The following is an 8,118-nucleotide window of genomic DNA, read 5'->3' on the forward strand; positions in this document are numbered from 1 at the left end:
CACTCACTGTCCCTAAGGGCAAAGTCCTTGATGAGAGCTGTTCAGTGGCTGTGGATGCTAAAGATCACACTGATCTCTTTGAGATCTACCACTTAGGTTATGAAAGGCATTCTCATTGCTTTCTTCTCCTCTATGCTGTTTTCCAAGCTAGTTTGAGGTCAAGGCTTCACTACTTCATAGTCTCAGATCAATTTATGATTTCAAGAAACAAAATCTTTACATATTGTATATTGTAGGTATAAGGAAAGAAGGGCGTTGACGAATTTTCAAATTCATCATCTCTGCATTAGGAAGAACATGGAGTAACACAAAAGGAAAGCACATGACTTGAAGTTAATCAGATCTCAGTCAGAATCCTAACTCTAACATTCAAAACACTTTCAACTTTGGTTTCTATTGTCGCTGCTATTGTTTTAATATTGGGCATGTTTTCAGTTTCCTCATCTATGGCACAGGGATTACAATTTCCATTTTAGGTTGCTGTGACTTTACATAAATGACACTGTCCAGTGCCTAATACGTGACACACTAAATAAGCAGAGGTAATGAGAACGATGGTGACTAATTATTGCTTCTTTTATTACTGTGATGATAGCAATCTCTAATGATAGTGTATAAAAAAGTCTATTATCCATAAATATCATGGCACCACAGATGAGCATTAGTAACAAAACCTTTTGTAAAAGTAAGGAGCAAAATCTTTTTAATAAAGTCAAGACCACATTTGATGGGGACCCTGTTAGGAAAACACAGATGTGTTCAGGGCATAGAAACCTTTTGTTTATCTAAATGTAGAGAGAGATTCTCCACCAGATGAAATTTGGTAAGTGCTTATAACGTCAAGATAGATAGACACAAAGACTTAAAATCAGGAAGCACAACCTAGATATAAACACCACAACCTCATCTTTTGTCACTTAAATAATTAAAATGCTTTTCATTGAATAATGAAGTTATTTAACGAGAAACATCAGAAGAGCATCCAGCCAGCAGATCTAACTGTTTTTGCCTCGAGTGACATGTTCCCAGCAGTAGGTTAGATTATGTCTTCATAAAATGTATTCCGTCATTTTTTTCGGTGTTGTTATTTTTGGCAGATAGTTAGAAAAAGTATCTATCTATGTGGTGTGAAATCTCTGGATGAAAATAAGGGAGTGAATCCTAACGCAGGTGAAGAAGCCCTCCAACAATTACATGCCAAACCTATCCAGACCAGAGGGGTGAAAGTGACATGCACATAGACGGATTTTAACAAGTACAGGGATTTTAACACTCCAATGCCAGAAGTTTTGCTCTATCATATATTTTGAGAGAAATTGTAACTACATAAAGGGCATGATACAGAGTAAAATTTTTGCCCTATGTCACCATTTCTTTAAAAAAAGTGTTTTCATAGGTGTCTTCTAAAGGAGATTCCATGGTGAGCTAAGTTTGGAAAACACTAAAACAGATTTTACTTATTTTCCCATCTGGTATCTCTACTAGCCAATGTCAGAGATGCTGCTGACCACAGTTATCATCTATTTCTTTCTTTATAGCTGGGTGTAAGGCACAAGTTTTACCACATCCCTAACCTTCTTTGCAGTTCGGTGTGGCCATTTGGCTCAGCTCTCCCGAATGGAATGCAAGTCAATATCATGTATATTAGTTCATGACCTGGCCCATGAAACCTCTCCTGATCACTCCTCTATGTGCTTTCACATTTCCTGCCAAATGCATGACAAGTCTTCCTTTGAAAATGGCAGAACTGCTGTCATTTTGGGTCCTAGAATGAGCCCAGAACAGAGAGCAGAACTTTCTCTTGGCTATTTCCCTTCACTATATACTCAATTAAAAAAAAATCTGAATAATGTGTTTCAATTGAAACTGTTCTTCAAAGTCACGCTCTTGGCATTACGCAGGCATATCTCTGAGTTTTTTGACTTATGCATACTACAGTTTATTTGGTTAAACAGCATATGCACTGAACATCGGAAAAATGTCCACATGCAAAATGTCCACATTGTTTTTGCCAATTTCACATTAATTAGTAGAGGGATTATATGGAAACATCTTTCCTTGGGTTGCATATAACTTGATCAGTAATCAAGAGGATACATTTCAAAGAAGCTGATTTGAGATAAACAAAATGGAACCTATATTTATTTCAGAGTGGTGAAAGCACATTGAATTACAGCATATAATAGCATTCAATATTTTTATTGACTTCACATGTTTAACCTCTTATAGTTATTGCCAAAGTGGTAGATATTAAGCTGGGTTCTCGATTAGCTACAGCTTTTGGAAGAACGATGAATTTAACCAGCATTTATCTGAAGACCATTAAATACTGTATCCCAATACCAATCACTGACTCTCAGGCTAAAAGTGTTAATTAATAAGCATTAAATTTATTGACTCATAAATAGGCATCTCTTTGATAAGATTTTGAACTTCCTCAAAACAACATATAGTAATAATGCTATTAGAGTTCTAAGGAAAAAAATAAGTTTCCATAAAAATATTCCATCATTTATCTCACTGTAAATACCTATTGAGATCACTAGGTATTTATTTCTTCCATTTGGAAATCTAGACTTAGATATCTAAAATATATATATATATAAATATATATATTAATATTTTCACCAATGTAGATGTTCAAGATTGATTACAAACTAGCAAGCAAAATAAAGTGATTTCTTAAGGACATTAAGAGAGGACTAATTTCTTATTATAAGGCAGGCATATGTGCATATGTTTGGTTAGATACAACAAACACTTTCACATCTAGTGCTGAATTCAAGAGGCTTCTGGTAGCTAACGTGTTGAGAAAGAGTCTGAGGCAGAATCCTAGCTTAGTAAGAAGTAGTGTTGGCATTTTTTAGTGATGGTGGTCTTGAGTCCCTGGAACCACAATTGATGGTATGCCCAGGGTCTGCTCCTATAAATAGTAAACTAAATTCTGCTTGAAGTAAGTAAACTCATCATTGAGTGACATAGTTATTCTGATGTCTAGTTATGTAAGATTAAACTCATTTTTCTCTGACAGTTTGCCAAAAGAGTATATTTAAAACATATGGAAGATTTGGGTTACCAACTTTTTACTGGTAATAGGATATTATCTTGGAATACTAAACGATGTAACATAGTCTTGTCCCTGCCTTTGCTCTGTATGAGCATTTTTCCTATTTGGTCACAGTCATCTTTTTCTTTAGGGAAGAGTGGGGTTAAGACAGAAGAAAAGCAAAGAGAAAAATGAGTCAATAATGAGAGTTTGGCCTTTTAAGTCTATATCAGGGAAAACATCTATGAAAGACCTAGTATTTTAATTTTCAAGTGCTCGAGTATTATTTTGGGGGAAGATAAAGGTAATTGGGGTCTCATTCCGAAAGAGCATGACGAAAACTTAACTATGAACAATAATTGACAAGAGACTAAATAGTGGGGACACAGAAAGACAGAGGTTGAAGGGCATGAAAAGGGAGAAGGGAGACTGGCCATGGAAAATCCCCAGCGGGGCTGGCTTTGAGAGACTTCCCGGTCCTGCCTGAGCGTTACCTCTCTAGCCACCAACAGGAAGCTGCACACCTGTCCAATACCCAAAATGAGTCCTTTACTATTCAAGGGACGCTTTCCTTCTGTGCCCCAGGGTCGTATTGGTTGTCTTTTCCTTTACCAGCCCTTTAGGAGCATTCTCCTCCACACCTGCCTGCCCTTGGCCTTGGGATTTTCTTGACAAGTAATTTTGACAGATTTTTTTCTTATCCCTTCTGCCCACCTTATAATTGTAAAAAAAATTAGGGATCTTGCAATTCACTTGTTATCAGTTATGGTAGAGTATTTACATCACAAACACTGGCAAATGCTACAAGTACTCCCGTCTGTCATCTCTCCAATATAGATGATGGTGGAGCCATAGACAAATACAAGGGCATGGAATAGAAGGAAAGTCCCTTAGTACTGTCTTTAGACAGAACAGAGATAAATAGCAGCAGTTAAAGACATCCCTCCTACTATTTGTAAGTCAAATATGCATCACCAATAATTATTCATTGAAGGTTTATGATTATAAATGCATTCTAATTAAGAACAAAAATTAAATTACCTATAGATGCTTTTCATCACTAAATTCCTTGGAGATAAAAGGACTGAGAATTATTTCAAATAAAATGAAAGTACAATAAGAAAATAATCTATTCCTAAAAAACATAAGACCTGATTAAAAATGGAGACTAAACCTAGATAAACATAGATTGATAAAAAATAATCTGACTCCCATACTACATAATTGCCCCCACTAAGAAATCAGAATTTTCTTTTCCTCTGTCTTCTGGAATTACTCAAGCAAAAGACCATTAACAGCCTGATGATCCTGTAAAACATGTTTACCTCAGGAAAATTGTTGGGCAATATGGAAACCACAGGAGTGGGTTAAGCTGCCCACTCAAACGCTCTATGGTGCCTTCAATTTAAGGTTTAGTGTATCAGAGCTGAAAAATGTGACCCCCCTCACCTGTTTCTAGGAAGTCAAGTATCCAAAAGTCCGTGGACCTCATTTCTTTAGTTTCTTATTAATGATATGACACTACTGTGAATTTTGAAAGTTGTGATCCCCACAAACTCCCAGAGGTCATTTGTAACTACATCTCCTATGAGCTGTGAGCCCTTGCCATCCACGGAATAAAGTTGATCGGCTGACAGTAATGAGACAAATATGTATTAGCTTCATGCCTCAGAAACTGCAATGCCCCTAGTGAATCCTTGACATTTACTGTGTGCAATGTCCCCTGGTGTAAAATACAGTTTTAAAAACAACTGGAACGCATGAACATGCTGGCAATGGCTGTGCCAGCCATGAACTGACTTATTTAAACGACGTTATAACCTGTTCCTTGAGTACTGATTAGGAAGTGTGAATAAAATAGCTGCAGATACTTGAAAGGAATGTTTACCAACAACCCATCCTTTTCCAACAGTTTCTTTTTTATTTGAATCAGGACAACACCATTATAAAAACAAAACAAAACAAAACAAAACAAAACAAAACAGAAAAACCTGGTTTTTAGATATGCAAACTTTTCACACAACTGGGCTTTATAAGATAAACCTCATTCCATCACTCTCCAAAGCACTTAGAATAAAATCTAAAATTTATACTCTTACAACTCTATGACCTCTCTATGAAACTCTCTATGATCTAGCTACTATCTAACTCATCCAAGTTATTTTTCCATGTCTGTCCACTATCTTATTATACTCCAAATAGTCTTCTCGCTCTCTGGCTCTAACATGCTAAGCCCAGCCAGCTTCCAGGAGTTGGCATCTATCTATAAGCCTTTTTCTGCAATGCTCCTCCCGACCATCAATCTTGGCATGGTTGGACCCTTTTCTTCCTTCCACACATAGTTCAGATTTCTTGTCTTCAGACTTATCTGGATCACTCAGCTAGCATGGCCATTGTCACTCATTCTTTATCACCTTGCCTTGATTTACGTCCTTCATATCACATTTTATTTTATTTATTTTATTTTATTTATTTTATTTTTATTTTATTTATTTATTTATTTTTTTGCTTACTTTTTATTTCAGTAAAATGTGAGCTCCAGAGACGAGTAGCCCTTATTTGCCTTTGGGCCGTAAATAAGTTGCTCTGATTCTTACTTATTTTGAGAATGTCCTGTTTTCCACTGAGCATGTCTGCTTGCAAGATTATAGAATGTATGAATAATTGAATCAGAAAGATTACCTAGTCCAACCACATGTTTTAAAGTTGAAATGTGGAATTCAAATGGCGACCTCAGACCCTCATTTCTGGCTCCTATTTCAAAGCGGTTTCCGATATATCAGAATCTATTATGAACATTTACTGTTAAATAGACTTTAGTAAAAAATATATATATATTAAGTTTATCTAAAATTATTGAAATGTTTTAAAATTAGATGTAACTTTATTTTTTTTTTAATTCTGACAAAACAACAACAACAACAACAACATTTTTTTTGGTAGAGAAAAAATCTTATGCTTAGGTGTAAAGTTTCTCCCACAGCTTTATCTGACCCATATGGGATTCCTCAAATTATTTCCATTTTCATTTTGAAAGGTCTACTTAACAAAATTCTCATTTATTCATACATTCATTCACCCCTACCTTAATGCTTATATAGCACTGTGGTAGGCAAAGCAGAGAATAAGAATTCATGGACACAAAAAAATCTCCCAATAAACTGAGGTGGCAAGAACAACACATAGGTAATGACGAAATAACTAGGATAGTTAGCAGCGATGTCACAAAAACCCTTATATTCAGCAAATGTAAGAGTTCATTTTTAAAATGGCTACTTGTCAGAAATTTTGGTAGATCTCCAATTCTCCCTGAAAACTCTGAATTAGAATTTATATTTTATAGAAATAAAAAACAGAATCAATAAGGTGACGAAACTTGTCTGAAGTCACACAGCTCGTTAAGAGCAATGCTGGGAATCAGCCTCTAAAAACCATTATCCTTATCTAGTATCACTGGTTTTTTAATCCATGTGCACAGAGGCCACTGGAACATTGAAGGGTGGATGAGTTTAGTGAATGCAGCTCCACACACTTAACCAGAGTCTCTCAACAACTCTCTAATTTATGAGGCATGAAGAGTGCAGGCTATCTTCTGTGTATGTCACTGTTTTAGGCAGGAACTATATGAATTAGGTGTTCATATAGCTCTGACCGGCATGCACCTTTCATTATTCAAATCAAGAACCTGAATGATTAAAAACAGGTTTTACAGAACAAATGCAAGTACCATGTAGGCAAAATGGTTAAAATCATGGAATGCACAGGACTAGAATTAATAAAAGTAGTCTTTGGTGATAAAAGATTTTAGACAGAAATCTTTAGAAGTATAAAGAGAGATGATCACAGATAGGATTATTATGAACGATTTTTACTAGCACCAAATCTAATGAACAGCTGTATATTTACTTGGTGTAGTGTACTGGCTGAATTCCATTTTGACAGGTCAGGTTCCCAGATCTGAATGGGCAGTGCTCATGCATATCGATTGTCAAATATTTAGGAAAAAAAAAAAAATACTATCCCTGACTAGCAAGCACCTTAGAGAGAAATGCAAAGGGGATGAATCATGTTTTAAGCACAGCTGTTGTAGGTCTTACGTGAGACACTTTCCATGTTGAATCTTACACTATCTACCTATAAGATAGTGGCCATTTATTTGCATTTTATAGATTTGGAAAAGAGAAAATTCTTTGCCTAAGATTAAGCAGCTATTTTTTTTTTCTTTAGGCGAGGCAACCCTTGGTTGACCTCACAGATTGCAAGGACCTTGTCAGCTTACAATCCCTTATTTTTTTTTAAAAAAAATGTATGCCTACAGCACCTGGTCTTCCTAGGTGGTCTCCCATCCAAGAACTAACCAGGCCCAACCCTGCTTAGCTTCCGAGATCAGATGGGATCAGGCTTGTTCAGGGTAGTATGGCTGTAGAGAGCAGCTAATATTTTTTATAGGTCACTTCTTACTGCCATTTTTGCTACCTAGAATCCATTATTCTTTCTTATGCTAACACCACCTTATATTTCTTAGGGGAGCTACCCATCTTCAAATGGTTGTCCACATCCTACTCTAGGCTTGAGAAGTGTATGAAAGAATGTCATGTTTCTCTGGCCATTGTGGTACCTTTCTAAAAGATTGTGACTTCAGCCAAGGCAATTCAAAGCTAAATGGAGCTTTTGCTTGAGTAACTGAGAAAGAAACAAGCTCTCCTCTGTAAGAATTAAAACTAGGAGGATATAAGTCTGATACTACTGGAAACTTACATATAAAAAGGCCCATCTCCAAATATGCTGGACAGCAGAAGAGTTATACAGAGTGAGAACAAATATTTAGACATTAGTATGCCCATAGCTATCTGAAGTCATAAAACTTGCCCTGAATTTTTCAAGTCCATTGGCTAACATGCTCACTTATTTACTTAAGCCAAATTGATATTTTCTGCTACTTATAACCACAAGAGTCCTGAATAGTGGTGCTTGGAAATATGTGGAAGCATTGTTGGCTGTCCCTATATGAGTTCTGCTGGCATTAGTGAGCAAGGACCAAGGATGCTTAATGTTCTGTAAAGCTGCAGGAA

At 36.1% G+C, this 8,118-nt stretch overlaps 1 non-coding gene across 1 annotated transcript; it reads right to left on the bottom strand.

Moving 5' to 3' along the window:
• Positions 1-7,355: 7,355 nt before the first annotated feature.
• LOC111737747 lies at positions 7,356-7,474 on the bottom strand. The gene has a single exon (XR_002779548.1). It is a non-coding gene; the product is annotated as a 5S ribosomal RNA (ribosomal RNA).
• Between the last annotated feature and the right edge of the window lie 644 nt (positions 7,475-8,118).

Source organism: Pteropus vampyrus, unplaced genomic scaffold, assembly GCF_000151845.1.
Source record: "Pteropus vampyrus isolate Shadow unplaced genomic scaffold, Pvam_2.0 Scaffold30, whole genome shotgun sequence".
NCBI classification, from domain to species: domain Eukaryota; kingdom Metazoa; phylum Chordata; class Mammalia; order Chiroptera; family Pteropodidae; genus Pteropus; species Pteropus vampyrus.